Raw genomic sequence first — 20,137 nt, 5'->3', positions numbered from 1 at the left:
TTAAAAATCCCTTCTGAGTTTTCACCTGGAAAACTTTGCCAATGTACTTAGGGACAAGAGGCGGAAGATGAAGCCAACACAATTGGGCTCAAACTGCCACCCTTCTCCTTCTCTCTTCATCCACCACCCTCCCTGGGCCCCTGAGTGTGAGAACCAGGAGCTGCACAGCCCAAGGGTGCAGCCCCTGACCAGAGGAGGGAGCCGCACGGCGGGGCCCCCAGCACGTGGATGGCAGGATCTGTGCTATGTCAGTCCCAGGGCCCCAAGCAGAGAAGGCCTGGGGCTCCCAGCTGAAGTTTTGCTGTCTACTCTCTCACCAAAGTCGAGAAGGACTGAGTGGGACCAACGCTGCACCTGGCGGCTCCTCAGTGGCTGCCGATGTGGTCCTCACGCTGCAGGTGAGACCCTCTAGGGAAGCCCAGACAGTGGCGAGAATGACAGCCACGAGTGCTCCAGTTGCCCCAAAACTCCAGCATAGCCTGAGGAAGGCAGCGCCCGCTCAGATCCCCGTGCAGGCTTGTGTGGCACACTGGTGAGGCACACAGCACCAGAACATGGCACTTTAAGTGGCTTTGTGGGGTGTAGGAACACAAAGTGTGGTCTGGAGTGGCTCAGAAGTCACTCCCACCAGCCTGTGGGACCCGGACGTCCCCTTTGGACGTGGCTGGAGTCTCTCCAGGGCGGGCTCCAAAGTCCCAAGGATGAGGTGAGCGTCGGTCTTGCTCTGAGGAAGGCCCCTGACAAGTATCCTGAACATGCAGGTACACAGCTGGCTGACTCATCTGAAGGGACCTGCTGAGCTACGAGCTAGGGACAGCTAGAGAAAACTGCGTGAACCTTTGTGACTACTCACAGGTAGGTAGTACTGCCTGAGACACAAAGGTAAAGAATTAACCTGAAACTGCATATTATAAAACTTATTTTTAAATGATGGCGCTTAATTGAAAAGACACCCAAAGACTACTGCATTAGAAAGTGACAGAGTGAAACCGTGAGGCTGACCACAGGAGTCCCTGGAAATTTCACCAAATGTTGTGTCAAAACTGGGAAACAGAAGAACTGCACCTGATGAAACATTCCATTAATCACTCGAGTCCTCCCCACATACGAAGCTATGTAAAAAGTGTTCCCAGAAGGTAAAGTGAGCAGGAGGGCTGTGAACACACAAAGAGAGAGCCACTTCGTCCACGGACCACAACAAAAGAAACGCTAATGAGTGCCGACGACACGCTGGAGTCCAGGGCTCTGGGCGCAGCTGGGACGGGGACACTCAGGGTCCCACTGTCCAGATGGGAAACCAGGGTGGAAACACCAGGGAGCCTGTCCCAGGGTGCAGAGCTAGTGAACAGTGGTTCACACTGCGACAATCCCAGCTGCCAGGCTCTGGGGCTCCTCGGGACAGAATCCTGTTGACTTCACTCTGGGGTGCGAGAGGCGGCAGCATCCCCCAAAGGCACCTGGAGAAGTGGTGTTACCCTCCATCCCCTGTCCCCGGCGTTACCCTCCATGCCCCTGTCCCCGGCCTTACCCTCCGTCCCCCTGTCCCTGGTGTTACCCTACTTCCTCTGTCCCCAGTGTTGCTCACCATCCTCCTCACCTCCAGGCCCCTCTCCCTGTCCTCCCTCGTTTTCCTGTTCAGCCAGAGCACATCACATGTCTCTTCCCTTTTCAAGAGGCTCAGCTGCACCCAGAGGCATTCCAGCCTATTCGGGATGGGGCACACACCCTGGGATGGGGCACAGCACAGGGCCGGAAGGGCCTGAGACCCTCTCACTGTCGCCCAGGAAGGATGGAACAGCCCACGGTCATGCTCTTTGTCAGGCAGGATGAAAACTTCTGTGTCCGAAATGTTCTTTTCACTGGAACTGTTCGGACCATTCGTGAACGAATCAGTTAAATACCAGCAAGTGCCACTCCCACTTATTCTCTGGCTAGTTTTCCACCCACCAGCAACCACACTCCTAGGAATTATCCCTAACGCAGAATCAGCGCCTTGTGCCTTTAGGAAAACCTCTTTCTCTCCAGCTTTGTCCTCCTTCCACAAAAGGTGCCTCTGACTGCCTCACTGGCTGTACCAGGATTTCACTCGGCTATGGAGGAAAATCTGCGTGGGGCTCAGAGGTGGGTGGTCCCTGCATGGGCAGCAGGTCTGTGACATCCTCCGAGGAGCCTGGCCCAGGCCTGCCTCACACGCCAGGACTCTGCCTTCTGGCCCTCGGGCCCCCGAAGCTGCTTTCCCTCCAGGTGTCATGCCCCGGGCAAGAAGGCCGGACAAGGGCCCAGGGCTGCTGTGGGTCAGGAAAGCCTCCTGACACCTCCCACTCCAGGACCCCCCATCAGCATCCCAGCATCTGGACCTGTGTCACCAGCCGCTCCGCCGTACAAGATAATTGGATTTTCAGCTGGGTGTGCTGCTTCCCTAAACAAAGTAGGGTGTTGTTACTCAGGAAAAAGGAAAAAATTGGCATCTTCTTGGCAACCCCGCGACATCCAGCCACCGGTTCTCACCATCCCAGAGATGTCCATCCAGGGCAGATAGTGTCTTCAACCAAGCGCCACTGACCCAGAAGTGCAGTACTTAGTACACTTTCACCAGAATCACCCACTCCTTCACCTTTACACCCAAGAAAAACATGTTTGCCAGGCAAATTAGATGTCCAGGAGGTGTAAGGAAACCCCAAGCCTGCTTTAAGCCTCAGACTTTTGAGATCGTTGAGGGCTGTGCGCACAAGAGCAAGGCTGCACCCGAAAGCTCTGCTCCTGCCAGACGTCATGGACAGACGACACGGCTCAGCCACATGGACCCTTCCAGGACTTCACGAGAGGGACTTCCGTGGTACATGCAATGATGTGCACTTCGTTCAGCCTCGAACAGACCACGCCCTCGTTACAGGGTCGGTGGTCCACCTCCTGCCATCAGCCCCCCACCTCACCGAGGGTCTGTGTCTGCATCTGAAAGAACTTTGCTGTTTTACCTGGGTACCAAAATGCAGCATCGCGATGTTTAAAGGTCTTTAAATATCAACACTCCGGGTGCAGTCCTTGTCACTTTAATGCGGTCACTCGATGCAGGCCTCACTCACAACTCTGAGGTAGCTCATACCTTCCCTACCTAACCAAGGAAGAAACGAAGGCATGGAAGGTGCAGCTCCTAAGGAGCAGATTAGGATTCAAACCAGTGAACTTCGTCACATGCTGACCTACCTCTCAGGCTGAGATAACGTTGAAAATTAACCAGGTAGAACAGCGTTCCATAAATCAGCTGAAAATGGTCCTTGTAGATGGGCCTGTGGTTACTCCCTGAAGAACAAGACCATTAGCCCAAAAATCCACCTGTGTCACACTCAAATGTTTACATATACAACTATTTTTAAAATAACCCAATCAAGCATGTTCACAGCCATTTAGAGCCATATAGATTGTCTGCTTCGCTGACAATCAACCCAAGACCTCTGTCGGCAAAGGCCACGGTGCCAGGTCCAGAGAAGGCGGGACAGAGACACAAGCAGACACAAGCAGGAACCTTTCCATCCCTGGGAGCCTCGCTCTGATCGGTCCGTGAGGACACGGTACAGACCGTGGGGCACAGGCAGACGGCAGGCCAGGAGAAGGGGCTGCATTGCCGGGAGGCAGTGCTTTGAGCTCTAATGGATGGAACACTGCTAACCAGTGAAGGTGGAGAGAGGGCACACGTCTGAGAGCATGTAGAGGCAGCAAAGCACAGCCAGCCTCGGGGAACCAGAAGCCACAGGGACATCAGGTTGGGTGCTGCTGTCTGCCGGACACTGGCTGGGGGACTGTACTGGGCCTGGAGGGACATCCCTGACACTCCCCACCAGATGCCAGGGGCACCCCCAGCCCCAGGTGAGAACCACGGATCCCATGGTGAATGAGGCCAGCCTGTGGGAAGTGGGGCTGGGACAGCTCTGTACAGCTTAATAGGAAAGTTGGGTTCTATTTTGTGGGGTTTTGGTCACGCCGATGGCTAGTCATGGCTGTCCGTCAGGAAGTGATTTGAGGATAGACTAGAGAAGGGGCTGCCAAGACCAGCGGAGCATTCGCTGTCTGGGTCTAAGGAAAAGGAAATAAAGGCTGGCGATGTGACAGTGGGGGGGAGCACAGAGCAAAGGAACTGGTGGAGACACAGGGCTGGCCCCGCACAGGGCTTTGAGCAGCTACCCGGGGGTCGTCCTATTAATTCTCCTCATGGCCCCAAGAGGCGGCTGTGAGGATCCATCTCCTGAGGACAGAACTGCTCCAGAGCCACACAGCGAGGATCCACAGAACCAAGATCCGGGCCAGCTCCAAAGCGGGTGAACTTGACCCCTCAGCCATGGTCCTAAGACAGGGATCGGAGCCCCCTGGACACACAGACACAGGAACTGCAGGAAGGGGAAACGGATGCCCCGGACCAGTGGCGGGACCCAGGGTTTCAGCCCTCCAGGGCCACTGGGACCAGCCACTGCACAGGTGGACACATGATGCTTTAACTCGCGCTGGGGGAAGGAGCCCTCACTCTCAGGGTGGAGACCGCAGCTCGATCGGGCCGGCCTCCCTGCTGGGCACAGCCTGAGCCACACAGGATGCTGAGGTGCCCCAACGTTGGGGTGCTCAGAGCCACTCAGCTGAGATCGTGGTGCTTTCTGTAACCACCCTCGTTTCTTCACGGTATAGATCTGGACTCCATCCTTTGCAATGTGTGAGGTTCTAGGAAGAGGCTGGCCAGCTGGGGAAGTGTCCTGGGCTCTGTCCCAGTGATGACGAACTTGGCTCCCCACAAGGGCGGCCTGTTCACCACAGTGACCCCCGGGGACCACGCCTGCACCCACCTTGCTGAAGATAATTCACTTCTCATCCGTGAAAGAATAAAGCTAGACTAACTCAATTTCACACTCACTTCCAACTTTAACAACTTGTGTTAGGAAATCAAAGACAAGGACTCTGACCACGTCACAAACCCAGGAAGCAAAATCCGAGACTAACGGAATGATGCCACCTTCACAGTTCCGAGCTTTACTAGATGTTTTTCTTTTCTGGTCTGTTTTTCTCTTTTGGTTTAAATAATTAAAGACCCTCGTTGACAAGAAAAAAAATTCTCTATGAAACTAAAAAAAGTGGTTCTAATTAAACATTTAAACATTCTTCCATATGCTTTATAAACAGTTGAAAGTACAGCTCTACTTAGTGTTAAGTACTTTAACCAAATGAAAGGTTAATTATACAGACTGGCAATTATAAAAAATAAGGCTACATATTCGTGGCATCATGAATAATTAATAAGAACCGTTTGATTTCATTCAGACCAGGGATTCTGTGCTAATAGGCTCTTAGCTGTCTTGAAATAATGGTGAAATTTTAAAATTACTTTTGTACTTAAACACGTCCCCGAAGTGAAGCACAGCGGTTAACATCCATCATGGTGCCCAGCAGAGCGACCCGCCCTACTATGGCCGACACCCTGATTCCCGAGGGCTGCATCCCGGGGCTGTACTCGTGCAGAGAACGTTCAGGAAACAGACCAGGTGGCAGGAGGGGGTCTTGTCCTCAAGGAACCTCATGAGTCTTGCTAGGGGGACAAACAGCGAGAGAATGAAACCGGCAGCCACGGAATCTGGACAGCGATGCCCAGGCCCCGCCATGCATAACCCCTGGCTGGCACCTCCCTGAGACCCGTCTGGCACAGGCAGCGGCAGGGTCCGGCCCTTGGAGCGCAGGGATGGCAGAGCAGGGCCATCAAAGCGGGTGGCATGCCGACAGCGGCTTCTCCGCAAGAGCTCCTGGCTCTCAGGGAGCTGAGGGCTCCTCAATGGGAAATTCTGGCTGAGCTCCAGGGGAAAGCGGGTGGGAGGCCTGTCTCCTCTGCCCCCATCTCCTCTGCCCCAACCCTGGAAGAGGGTCAGATATCAATGCTAACTCTTGTGCTGACTCAATTAAATCAAACAATTCAGAAAACAAACTTGCTTTAAGTATTAATTTCCTAAAAAGAACTAACATGAATTCAAATAATTCACATAATTAAAATGATTTTAATTGTTAATTTAATTAAAACATCTCCGTTTTCACAGCATCATGTACCCTGGTACTTTCTCCTTATTGCATTTCCCATCTTCCAGGGCAGGTTTCCTTCCACCCAGGGCAGCAGCGACTCTGGTGTCTCGGGTATTCCCAGGCTTCCGTCAGCCCCTGGGGGGCTTACAGTTCTGCAGCGGTCTCCATCCTCATTAATCTGCATAAGAACATCCGTCCGCAGGGATGTCCTGTGGCCCCGTGGCCACATCTGACGTGCAGCTAAACGCTGGGCGTGTCGCCTGGTGACAGCAGATGACACAACTGTGGGCAAGGTAGCACCTCTGGGCGCCGACACTCTCGATGAGTTTTTTACAAGACCATTCTTTAATGGGTGAACCCTGACAGGAAACACTAAAGATTGTTTTTAACTATTTTTATATCGAGACAAATCTTTGTCAAACGTTCACTCAATGCTAAATGTCACTTCTCCAGCCAACCCCTTTAAGAATACCTAAAACTTAAGACTGGAATGACGCTTTCAAACACATACTCTACTCATGCATTCCCGGGAGCAGAGAGCAGCTTAATGTTTTCACGCTACACAGGCATGAAGTTTGGCGAAGGCATTTTAATATTTTTACCTGAATATTTTAATAAAATCAAAAGATCATTTTCACTCTAATACTCTACTTAGAATCTAATTTTCCATTAAATAAACAGTCAATGTTCAGTAACCCACATGCTGATAAACTTTTGAAAACTTTAGAAAGTATTAAGTATAATCAAAGATTACTTTTAATTTTCGAGCTGGTAAGAGCCTGTGTCAGGGAACAGAGTTGAGATTGAAGAGATAAAAGCACGATGATTTTCTTAAAGAAAAGCGAAATTCGTAAAAGAGACCAGGTGATTATATAAAGAAACACAGAATCCGTTTTCAGAAATGGCAAACATTGACCACAGAACACCAGTGTTGCCCGTGATGAGAGAAACAGTTAAAAGGAAGAATTCACGGTGGCCCAGCATAGATCAGGTGTGGGAGGACAGAGACGTGATGAAATGATCCTCCTTCTAACTTCCCAGAAAGGCACAAATGGCCAGCACTGTAACTGAAGACCACGCAGGCACCAGTGTGAACTCAGACTCCATGGCCAGCACCGTAACTGGAGACCACATGGGCAATGGTGTGAACTCAGACCCCACGGCCCACACCGTAACTGGAGACCACACGGGCACCAGTGTGAACTTAGACCCGACGGCACGTGCCTGGGCTGCTCCAGCCACCACCAGAACCTGTTCTGCAGCTGAACTGGAAGCTGATTCTGGAAGGAACTGAGGAGCATGAGGACGAGATCCTTCTACCTCAACAGGGATCAATTTTTTAATGATTTCTTTCTTTTAGAAAACTGTTAATAAAATACTTTGTTCTAAAATGACCAGGATTTCAGCAGCCTCTACATTCCTTCATGTCAATCAAAGCTTAGGCACGTGGGTTACTTCACTGTTCGCGACACCCTTTTGAAATAAAACCCGGGGCCGCCTGTGTACCCAAGAGCCTGGGCACTGAACATTCAGACAAAACGTCCAGGGCGAGAATGTTCACGTCCCAGCGGTGCGGTAGAGTGGATGGGGGGAGTTCGAGCCACAGGTGGCCACGCCTCCCCTGCCTCCGGCCAGTGCCCACTGCTCACGCACTCCTTCCTCGGCCCATCCTGAGCCACGGGGCCCTCGCGTAACCAAGGCCACTGCGGTACCTCCAGGAACAAACTGGTTACAGGTGGACTGCTCTCTACGCAACGTACAAAGATTGTTTTTAAAACTGCTCGTCTCTGGAACTTATCCCAGTAACAGGCTAGATTAAGAAAACTGACTAAAAACAGTAGGAAGAAAAACTCACTCTACCCGTTGAGGCAAGAGAAATGCACACAGCCTCTGAAATAACTGCAGAGGAGTTTTCCTGGGTTAGGTACGCGGTGGGGTGACCCTACCCCATAGCGGGGCGATGGCACATGGTGGGAACCAAGGAACATCTCCGAGTAAATGTAGGAAAATGCACTCAACTCCCAAACAGAGAGAGAAACTGCCTTTTTCCTTAAAAGCTTCTCTCTTTTATTCTCAGAAAGACTCTCTTTGGTGTCTTGACTGCTGAAGGGACAAGCCTGTCATCCCCAGAAAGCAGCCCTGGACAGTCTCCAGATCCTATGGCCCTCAGGCCCACCTTGCCTACTGATGATCCCACATTACGAAACCTAATAATCAGAAAAAGCCTCCCAGTCCGCAGCTCACAAGTGACATTTTATTCAGGGAAATGCTAATAAAAACCTGGGGCTCTGTGTAAACGCTGTCCCCTAGGTACTGAGGCTCCACACAGATGGCACACAGGGAGACAGGCCTCACCCCTTCCTGGTGTCCCATGTCTCTCCTCACATTTTATTAGCTGAGTTTTGTGACGGTTTGTTACTTTTAACCTGACTGTCCAAGGCAGCTGCACTAAACTAATTGTCCAGGGCAGATCCACTCATAATGACCATCAGCTCAGAGTTGGAAGTAGCACTGGAGAATGAGGTGGTGTCAGGGCACTATGCTTCCCTGCCCTCTTTTCCAGGGATGCCAAGTAAGTTTCTGCCATGGCTGATGATGTCAGCACTACACTAACATTACTTCAACGGCAGGCCACCAATTAATACTTAATGAACAATGCCCTTAAGAGCAAAACCCCATCTCTGCCAAAAATACAAAAAATTAGCTGGACGTGGTGGTGAGCGCCTATAATCTCAGCTACTGGGGGACTGAGGCAGGAGAATTGTTTGAACCCAGGAGGCAGAGTTTGCAGTGAGCCGAGATTGCACCATTGCACTCCAGCCTGGGCAACAAGAGTGAGACTCCATCTCAAAAAAAAAAAAAAAAAAAAAGAAAAGAAAAGAAAGAAAGAAAGAAAGAAAGAAACGATTCTCATGACCCTGTCAACATCTTCAGTTTTTCCCAAGGATAGTGTAAAATTATCACACAAAACGTAAACCCAATTAGATCAACGTTCTCTCCTCACCAATCCATACCTAAATCCATATTTCAAAATGGTCCTCAATTTTTCACAATTTAAGAAGACTGAGAGGAATAACCATGAACAAGCAAGGTTTACACAGACGTCAGTCTTCCCAACTCTCGCTCAGGAGCTCACCCCAAACTCCTCCTGTGGAATCAGCCCGGATAACAGTTCCTGGTGGCCGCACAAGAACAGAGGGTCCCACGAACCCATGACAGACCCCACCATTCAGCCCCAGGCAGAGGAGGGAGGTGGACGGTCACGAAAGACAGAAAAGCAGGGAACTGTGATTCTTCTGAGTTAATGCAGGTGATTGGGCCAAAAAACAAGGCACATCCACCTGTGAATGGGGTGAGCTCCCAGCTGGCTGTGCAGAGGCTGTAGATATGAAGGAACTCACTTCCCTGCACACTGAAGTGCATGAGCATCTCCACATCGACCGCACCTGGGCTCTGCTCGCCCCTCACAAACTAAGATGACAGTGGCTGCTTCTGGACAGAATGTCAAGGACAGATGGACAGACATCCTGGACAGACACTGTACAGAGACCAGGGGCTGGGAAGGGGGAAGCGGCACAGCCTTGGGGCCAGCAGGGGCGAGGCCAGGAAGCCTCGGTGAAGGCCTGCATCTCCTCATCCAACAGAAGCAGGAGGGGCCACCCAGTGAGGGCTGCAGCTGCGGTGAAGTGGCCAGTGGGACATAGCAGGAGGCCGTGGCCAGCCTTACCCCCAGCCCAGGAGGAGGGGCCCAGCTGCGGGCACTGCCCCGGGAGCCAGAATCCTGAGCCCCCAGGGAAGGTGGGAAATTGCCCCTGGGCACTGGGTGCTCAGGCTGGAGGTGGTGAGACCTCGAGGCCCTGCAGTCGGGGAGGTGAGGGCAGAGATGGCCAAACTGCAGCTCAGTGAAGGGCTTTGTCAGGAAAGGCCCTCAGAGGCTGCCTCACCAGCCAGGGGGAGGTTACTTCCAGCCCAGAGGCTCAACAGGGCCCTCGGTGGTGATGCTTAACCTTGTCCTCTGACAGAGGACCATCGAGACAGAGTCACTCAAACCTCTGCCAAGCTCTGCACCCAAATGAAGCTGTTACCACAGACGCTGAGGCAGGTAGTGCTCATCTCAACTCTGTACAAGTGGTTTATTTAGCCAGTTCTCCAAATTCTTAATGACAAACCACACTAAACGTGTGTTTTCAGTATCACCTATGCTCATAGCTATGTATAAAATAACTACCACAAGGAAAACTAGGTGGTGAACCCAGGAGGAGGAAATCCCCACGACGAGTCGAGAGAACACCAACGGACCGTTGGCTCTTCCCGGCTGAACCCAAGAGCACTTGGCTGGGCTCACTTCCGTTCTAATTTCCAGATTTATTTTTACTTTCCCACATTTTCATTATGAAAATGTTCAAACATATTTAAAAAGTGGAAGAACAGTACAACGAGTGGTCAAGTTTTCTCCACGTGGAGCTCCAACAACTGCTAACATTTCGTTAGATTTGCTTTCTCACTCTCTCTGTAGATCAGACAGAGAGACAGATTTGTTTCTTCTCTGGAGCCACTTGAAGGTGAGAGGCTCCTGCTGCCTCACCGAGTCCTCAGGCACACGTTCCCTAGGAATAAAGGCCCCTCTGCAGCCGCAGTACCATCATCAGCAGACAAGAATGATTTCAGAGCATCGTTGTCCAGGTTATGTTCAGGTAGCACAATCGTTCCGAAAACGTCTTTTCTATCCGGGCCACACACTGTGCTGAGTGACTCTCCTTCCCCGTCTTAGTCAGGGACAGCCTCGCACCCCTTTTATCTGTGATCTTCACTTTTCGAGAAGATCATTGCATTGTCCTGCAGAATATCCCCTACCCCAGAGGCATCTGTTTCTAGGGCCATCATGAAATTCCCTACTATGCACCTCCATTCCCTGTAAACAGGAAGTTTCAGTCTCGAGGCGCGATCACCTTCTGTCAAATGCTTCTCGGCAGCTTCCGGGTGAGGCTGCTGCTTCACGAGGGGCGCGAGCTCCTACTCCTGGTCACTGACGGCACGGCCGCGACCAGCACCACACCCCGAATCAGAAACGTCTGGAGGGGCCGCGGGCAGCCGAGACACCTGGAGGTGCGAACGGCACAGGCGTGGGGCAAGAACAAGGTCAAATCATAACGGAACGTCTGATTCCAGACACTTCCACCTGGGTAAGATGGTGACATCTCCCTAGCAAGTATCTGAAGCCAGAAAGCATGACAGAAAATTCACGACCTGCCTTCGTTCACCCAGGCTGCTCTAACAACACACCACAGGCTGGGCAGGGGCTGGCAAATGACACAAGTTCATTTCTCACAGCTCTCAGTCTCAGTCTCAGGCTGGGAAGTCCATAGTCAAGGCCTGACAGGTTTGCCTGGTGAGGGCTTCCTGGTTCATAGACGGCGCTTCTCACTGGGTCCGCACACCATGGAAGGAGCGAGGGAGCTCTCTGTAGTCCCTTTTCTGAGGGCACAAATCCCATTTATGAGACCCTCACGACCTCCTCACCGCCCAAAGCTCCCCCTCCTAGCACTATCTCCTCGCGGGTGAGGATTCCAACTTGTGAATCTTGGGGAGACACAAACATTACAAAAGCCCATCATTTAATTTTTTTTAAAGGCATTTTTGCTTCTGCAAAGTCTCAAGATAAAATCAAAAGAAAGAGGTCTGAGTCAATCCACACAGTTCTCCCAAAAAGGGAAGTGATCAATTGCCACCACTTTTTATCCGAGACCTGCTGGGTGCCCCGGTCTGCAGGACTGATTCTAAAACGCCATCCTCTCCTCTGCCACTCAGAGGTCAGAGTCAGTCCAGAGCTTAACACCAAGGCAGAGCTGACTGAATGACACCAGCTAATCCAGTAAGACAAGCCAAGACTCCTGCCCAAGGCCTAATCCTTCCCCCAGGGAAACATGGAAGGGCCAGACACCTGGCAGCCCTTCCTTCCTGCTCTAAAGCCCCAGAGACACAGCGCCGGCCAGGTGTGTGCCTGGGGCAATGCACAGTAACGTCAGCTGGGCACCGAGTCTGAGAACATGTTATCAAGTAAAAATGAAAACAAGACTGCTGAGAAAAGTTCATGCTTAATCACCTCTGGGCTAAATTCTAAATACAATGTTATTTCAGAGCTAGGTGGAAGTAATTCCTTAAAAATATATATGAACAGTGACTAGCAACCAGGGTGATAAGTACTCAATATGTGTTTGATGAATAGATGAATTTTTAAAATTTATGAAAAGAGCACGCTCTATTTAGGAGAATTCTATTTAATTGGATGTCCTAACTAGACAGTGGTTCCTTCGTGCTGACAGCAGAGTTTGTTTCAGTTAACTCAAAAAATGGTAAGTCACTCTAACAGAAAACCAAAAGGCTTTACAGAGAGTCAAATTATGGTGCCAATTCAACCGTGCATGGCAATTTCACCTTAATATTTAAATTCTCGAAGCACCATACTCAGAAAACAAGACATAACATACATAAATGCATCGACTAAAGCACCATCATCTAGAATTTGACAAAGTTTGACTGTGAGTTTCAAGAAAAGGGCTGATGAGGCCAAGAAGTTCCTTCCCCTCTCCCCTTACCTCCCATTTTGGTGACCAACTTAACGCAGAGAAATTCCTGTTTCAGGTTTGCACACATTGGAACAATCCTGGTATCTATTCCCCCAAGACACCAACAGGCTGAAGTCTGCAGGGTGCACATATTGAAAAATCACAGGAGCACTAGAGTGGCGGAAAGAGGTGCCCGTGAAGACGTCATCCTTTCTAAGACAGGGTCTGATTCCGCCTCCGGGCCCTTTTGCAAAAAGCCATTGGTACAAATTCATAGCCACCAGGAGGAAACACGCAAAAGACCCCACTGCCCTCCTGGCTTCCCAGAAGGCCTCAGAAGGATGAGACATGGAGCCTGCGTGCAATCCTGGACCCTCCTCCCTGCATTCAGTTTGACATGTGTCACTTGTTTGACTGACGGAGGTCCCACAATGGGCACAAGGAGACCCGTCAGGTCAAGAGGGTGCTGCCCGGCTCATGGTCCACACATGCGGACCTGTCAGGTCAGGATGCCCGGCTCATGGCCCACACGTGGGGATGCGTCAGGTCGGGAGGGTGCTGCCCGGCTCACGGTCCACACATGGGCATGCGTCAGGTCAGGAGGGTGCTGCGCAGCTCTCAGTATCAGCCACATATGCACATTCTCCACTGAAGCCACTGCATGAAACCACTGCATGAAGCCACGCTGGAAGCACTTTCTGGCAGGTTTAGGAGGCTCGTGTCCAAGGTCATTAAACACATGGCAAGCTCGCCTTGGAGGCATTTTACTTTGCCTATGACAATGAAGCATTCTCATTGCACTGAATAGAGCACGCTTTCTTGTTCAGTGCCTCGTTGAAATAGGCATTTTGTACCTGTCTTACAGATTACATCAAGGCCCTAATACATTTAGACCCTTGTCTCAGGTACACACAAAGCAGCGGCATCTCTAGAACATGTTTTGGACCACGGGAGGAAACCAAATCGCAGCATTATCCATTGATGTTGCTTAAAGTGTATTTCCAAATGTGTCTCCCGAGCCCGGCCTGTGTTCACGGCTTCCGCTGACCACACGCCATCTGCTGGGCACTCTGTGCACTTTCTCTCACACCCGCCACGTCTGTGGTCCTGTGCCTATCCCGCCACACGTCCCCACGTGGCTAAATCTCCCACACTCACCACGCCTGTGGGCCTGTGCCTATCCCTCCAGGCGTCCGCACCTACCACGTGGCTAACGCACACTTCCTACAGGCGGCAAGTGCCTGAACATCCCCACGGCTGGAGGGGCTTTGGGTAGGTTCTACAGAACCCACAGACAGGCATGGCCACCCCGCCCACGGCCACCAGAGGCTTTGCTTTGTCTCTAGAGGTGCCCTTCGATGAGGCGACATGGCAGATGACCCAGTGTTAGGTAATTAAGACTCAGGAAATCACGGCCGTCTTACCTTTAGAACTCACCTCTCTCCCCAGCACTATATCGCGAAGGGTGGGTCGCCAGAGTTGGGGAAGAGATGCCCAAGGCTCCCTCCTGCCCTGACAAGCTGGGACACTGCTCCCCTCTGTTGGTTTCTCACCGCACCTCAATAAACTGAGCTCACAGCAAGAGGCAGGCATGGGCTGAGTAGAAACACACAGCAGACCCCGGGTGGGCAGGACAGAGGACGAGGGTGCTCGCGGAGACGAGGGTGTGCCCCAGGAAGAACGTGCACGCGGGGTAGAGGGTGCGCGCGGGGAAGAGGGTGCACAGGCCCCGAGAACCTGGTGGCAGCAAGGCCGGTCAAGGCTGAACTCCAACAGAGGCAGCAGCAACGGTGTTGGGCAAGTCACAGAGAAAGCACCACCCAGAGGGGCTGCATGAACCAGCAGCGACCCCAACCCAACGTGCTCATCGGACTGGGCACACGCACACGCTGTGGACACGTGTGAATATGTTCCACTTAACGTGATGTTACATAATAATCAACAATGTTAAACCCACGACTTCATTACATGGCATCTGGCACATTGAGACTTTTTATTCTGTCTCTCTTCCTATACAAAGAAGTGGAAAATAGGTCCAAGATCATTCACAACAAATTATTGCTAATTGAAACAAAAAAAAAAATTCCTACCCTCACCTTGGAGGATCTCAAGGCAACACCTCTTTCTTTGAGGTCATGGTTGGGACCCTCTCCGGACCCCTAGATGGGTCTGAAACTGCAAGGAATCCCCAAATGGGCAGTTTTGGGGCCAGCACAGATGCCAGCCACACATCCAGGCAGGTCTTGGCAGGTTGCTCCGTGACTTCGGCTGGGTCACTAACCTTTTCTTGCACTCAGAACCTGCCAGGAACGAGGGCACTGGACCGCACGTCTCTGCTCCCAAGGATACATCCCCTATGTTCCGCTGCACTCTGGGTTCCATGCCTTAGATCCCAGGCACCTTAAAGTTGACGTTTCCCCACCAGCCCTCATGAAGTTGATACTCAGATAACGTCCTTCCTCTCCCACCTGGTCAGTACCCGGGGAGAAAGGAACCCGGGTCTCAGATTGATTTTCTGCCAGTCCATCGAAAAAACAACTGGCCAGCAGCACTGGTGCACAGCACTGCCAGGTTACCCGTGACGAAAACAAAGCAAAACGAGATATACTCAAGTCAGCTGCGGCAAGTGCTTCTACATCCCTGCTCCAACAAGGAAAGACAGGAGGCCAGGAGTGTGGCTCACGCCTCTTGTCCTTCCTTGTTGGGTCAGGGGTACAGAAGCATTTTGGGAGACTGAGGCAGGACAAATGCTTGAATTTGAGACCACCCTGGGCAACATAGCAAGACTCGTCTCTACAAAAAAAAAAAAAAAAAAAAAAAATAGCCAGGTATGGTATCGTGCCTGTAGTCCCAGATACTCAGGGGGCTGAGGTGAGACGATCACCTGAGTCCAGGAGGCAGAGGTTGCAGGGAGCCAAGATTGCACCACTGCACTCCAGCCTGGGCATCAGGGTGAGACCCTGTATCAAAATAAAGAAAAAACAAAAAAAAAGATAAGAAATACAGGAGACCACTAATAATTCCAAATAGTGCCTGCTAATTTGAAATCTTTTCCAGATATGGTGAAGGAAATCATTTTTCTTCCTACGCCCATTCTAAGGAAACGTTTCTATTTTTCTGCTATACAATGTGGTAACCTGCCATTTCAGATCCTGGCCTCTTTAAGCAGGACTTGCTGGAGTGCCAACAAAGCAGCGCTCTGAAACCTCAGCATCCTCAGCATCACCCTGGAGGGCAGGTGAAGGATGCTGGGCCTCCATCTCCAAAAGTCACACTGGGGTGGGGCAGATCTGGGGTGAGGCAGGGTTTGCATTTCTAGTCTAGGGCCACACCACCCTAAACACGCCCATCTCATCTAACACATACCAGAGGGAGAAGCCACGTAGGGCAAGTCACAGAGCAAGCGTCCAGGCACCAGGTCACCAGTTGTCTATTTAAATGCAAACCCGTCAAACAGCTTAAGTCAAACAGGTTCACCCTCCTAACACATTGGCCAACACAGCTAGTGATAAATATCACTGCTGTTAGACCTTCTGCTCACTGATGACCAGAGCAATGGCCTGAAACATCAAAGCTGAAGGGTGTGTGCCACGGTCAGGGCTCTGAACACCCCCATCCCAGGCCATCTCACACGGGTGCCTTCACTGGCACCGGGGTCTCACAGACCAGCTCCACGCTCACACTTACTGGGACGCAACCACCCTTTCAGCCTTTCATGCATCTGTACCCTACAGCAGTGTTCAAGGGAGGCTAATTTAAGTAAGAAATGTAATACGGACATCTGTGAACTCTTCCTCCATATCCACTGAGTGGCCGTCCAGAAACAGAAATATTAAAAAGAAAAAGAAGATTTAAGAGTCAAACACAGGGCCGGGTGCAGTGGCCCATGCCTGTAATCTCAGCACTTTGGGAGGCCAAGGCGGGTGGATCACATGGGGCCAACAGTTTAAGACCAGCCGACCAACATGGCAAAATCCTGTCTCTACTAAAAATACAAAAATCAGCCAGGCATGGTGGCACATGCCTGTAATCCCAGCTACTAGGGGGGCTGAGGCAAGAGAATTGCTCGAACTGAAAGGCAGAGGTTGCAGTGAGTGGAGGTTGCAGTGAGCCTAGATCATGACACTGCACTTCAATCTGGATGACAGAGCAAGACTCCGTCTCAAAAAAACAAAAACAGGCCAGGCACGGTGGCTCACGCCTGCAATCCCAGCACTTCAGGAGGCCAAGGCGGGTGGATCACAATGTCAGGAGATCGAGACCATCCTGGTTAACACTGTGAAACCTCGTCTCTACTAAAAATACAAAAAATTTAGCAGGGCGTGGTGTGGGCACCTGTAGTCCCAGCTACTCGGGAGGCTGAGGCAGGAGAATGGTGTGAACACGGGAGGTGGAGCTTTCAGTGAGCCTGGATCGCGCCACTGCACTCCAGCCTGAGTGACAGAGAGAGACTCCATCTCAAAAAAAATAACAACAACAACAACAACAAAAACAAAAACACAGAAACTCGTGGAACAAGCCCTTGCCCCACTCCATGTCAGCTGTGCTGTGCCACCCAGGAGCATGCCAAGCTCAAAGAGTCATCCACCTGCCTTGCGTAAACGATGTCAAAACTCAAATCACAGAGACTGAGATTCCCTAGCCCTCGCCATGTGCATGTCACTCACAAGCAGGCATGAGGACCCCCGCAATTCACAGGGAATCCCTCTGGCCATCTGATGACCATCCATTCATAAATAAAAAGCATTAACTCCAGCGGGGTTGCAGAGGTGTATACATCAATACTTGTTAGTGTTCACAAATGTTCCACTTGCGGATAGAGTGACGTTACAGAATTGGGAAGAACTTCACAGACATACGAGGGGTGCATTTAAGGAAAAAGTGTAAGGAAAAGGTGAGAAAATGGAATATGCTAACCTCTGTCTTTTCATCACCCTCTAAATCTTATGATTCCAGTTCTGTTCATTCTGCAGTGAAAAATAACAAGTGATTCACACTCAGACACAAGGTGGCTTAGGAAACTATGGCTGTTTTACAAAGATGAAACAATTTCGAAGATCAGGATTCCATGAACGTACTTACTTAAAGAGAGAAGAGACTGGGAGTTACACATCAACTTACCAAGGCTGTCCCGAAGTCCAGGAGCCCCTTAGGAGAACAGAGAATGTGCAGTCTCCACAGACCAATGCAGGTGGCTGGGCCCAAGAGTGGGGACGGGTAGGCTGCAGGAGGCTTGAAGAGGGAGCTGTACCACCAGCCTCTCGCAGAAATTCCTAATTAAACCCTGACAGCAACTCTGTTTAGTGAATTGTCTCCTGGTAACTAAGAAGAGTGAAGCTGTTGAAAGCCTACAGCCAACCCTCTGGATAACAGTTGAGATGTATTTTAGAGAAGGAAATGATCCTGTCACAATCCCAGTCCTGCCCACAGCTGCAAGCACGTCCTGGGAGTGCGGCTTCTTGCTCTGTCAGCACCAGAGCCCACTGTAGTGCCACACGGGTTCTGCCCGACCTTCCCACTTCAGGGAGTCTGGGCAGGTGCAGCTGAAACACCCAGGGGGCAACCCCCACCCTCACTTCTCAAAAGTACATGCAGAGGCAGACAGAATGAAACACGGCCCCCAAACCTCAGACGTACGGTTCAGCGGCACGGCCCACCATAGAGCCACATGGGATTTGCCCGACGCCCCCAATTCACAGAGTCTGGGCAGGTCCAGCTGAAACAGCACCTGGGGGGCAACCTCCAACCCCACTTCTCAAAAGTACATGCAGAGGCAGACAGAATAAAACACGGCCCTCGAGCCCCAGACATAAAGTTTGGCACGGGCATCTGTGAAACAAGAACAAAAGTCGCATGGGAAAGTGAGCACAAAAATGAAAAAAAATAACAGAATTACAGTGAAGATGGATGAGATGGGGAGGATTGCGAGGAAGTTGAGAAAGGGACTGAGGACCTGAAGGGGGACATAAGGGCTGGACATTCCCGACAAGGTAACAAACACACCTCTGGATGAGGTTGGACATCATCTTCATTATGGAAATAAAGGGGAAAAGCCTGAAAACATCAGTTTCCTACCAAGAAGCAAAAATCAAACTGGCTTCAGATTTCTCCTCTACAACACTGGGTTCCAAAAGATGAGGATGTGGCATCCGTGGGGTCTTGAGGGAGAGCTGGCACAAACGTCCCAGACCTGCCGTCTCCAGAAGCAGCTGAAACAGCCTCAGATCCAGCAAACTCTTGTCTTGAAAAATCTATCAGAGTACACCCCCTTATCAAAGGGACGCGTGGCTGCAGGGGTTGTGGTGTAAGGCAATTTAGAAATCTTACTCCGTGCAGACCCTAAACTTGGGAGGCTGCTGGTCACACCCTGGGAGGACCTCAGCCAGCGGGAAGCCCTGTGCCTCCTCTCTGCTCCATCTCTAATGCCAAGAAACATTTTATGCATAATATTACGTTATTTCCAATTTGTTAAATTGTATCTATTAAGTCCATAAAGAGACCAAGAAAATGTATAAAAACATTGATGACTTCACGGTGGTATTATAATTAATTTTTAAACAAAACATGTTGTCTAAATTTTCCAGACTGAAAAAATACTCTTTTTAGCAAGAAAGGTGCTTTTAAAGTCACCATAAACAATTATATATCCATCCTACGAACGTGGTCTTAAAACAAAAAGTGAAGAGCAAAAACAGCAGAAGGAAGTGCATGAATATGTTGATAACGTTTATCTCTGAATGGGGGCGCTGTTTTGCCTTCCATTTCCCTATGCTTGAAGTGTCACCTCTGTAATGTAATAATAGAGCAAACACCATAGTTGAGGAAACACTGCTGCCCACTAGGACATAAACCAAGTCTCCTCCACAATGCTGCGACCCCAACCTCTGATTTTATCTTTTAAATCAGCTAGGTTCTCTCCCCTAAAAAGAAGCATATTGTATCATTACTTTTTAAAGTTAGGTGACTTAACAGGCATACAGACTTAAACACCTTCTGGAAAGGTGATGTGTCAAGTTTAACTAAGATTTCTTTTGTTCTGAAAAGAGCAGGGGCACGTTCCCAGGTGAGGGGACTCCAGGAAACACTGGCTGTGTCCGATGGGCCCTCACCTGGAGAAACAAGCGCTCGACGCCTCCACTCTCCACCCGGACTCAGCAGGAAAGGGATGCAGAGCTGAAGACAGACTCATCTATAAAAACCCCAACGGCTGTTTCCAGGAGCTACTCACTGTCCCGTGCCGCTGCACCCTGCTCCCCTGTGCAGGTACCGGAGCTGCTGTCCAGGCTTCCCCAGACTCTCCACGCCTCCTTCCACCCCACGTCAACCTGCACCACCCAACTACCCACCGTCTCTTACTGACCACCGGCCTCAATTCCCGCATAGCCTGGAAACTGCAAAGCTGCCTGGCAGCAAGAGGGGACGGGCAGCGAACGCACCAGCCAGGTGGCACCTGCTCCCACCAGACTGCAGGGTCACAGCCCCTGCCTCATGGAGCCGTTGTTATGCACAACTACACTGGGAAA

General features: G+C 50.9%; 1 long non-coding RNA gene across 1 annotated transcript in view; it reads right to left on the bottom strand.

The window, feature by feature from the left end:
* Positions 1 to 6,010: 6,010 nt before the first annotated feature.
* Positions 6,011 to 20,137, bottom strand: part of LOC135965382 (uncharacterized) — a 50,663-nt gene continuing 36,536 nt past the window's right edge. The window contains exon 4 of the long non-coding RNA XR_010578258.2: positions 6,011 to 6,407. This is a non-coding gene — a long non-coding RNA (uncharacterized lncRNA). The remainder of the gene's footprint in view (positions 6,408 to 20,137) is intronic.

The sequence above is a fragment of the Macaca fascicularis genome, chromosome 10 (assembly GCF_037993035.2).
Source record: "Macaca fascicularis isolate 582-1 chromosome 10, T2T-MFA8v1.1".
NCBI lineage: Eukaryota > Metazoa > Chordata > Mammalia > Primates > Cercopithecidae > Macaca > Macaca fascicularis.
This window is presented reverse-complemented; position numbering and strand designations above follow the sequence as displayed.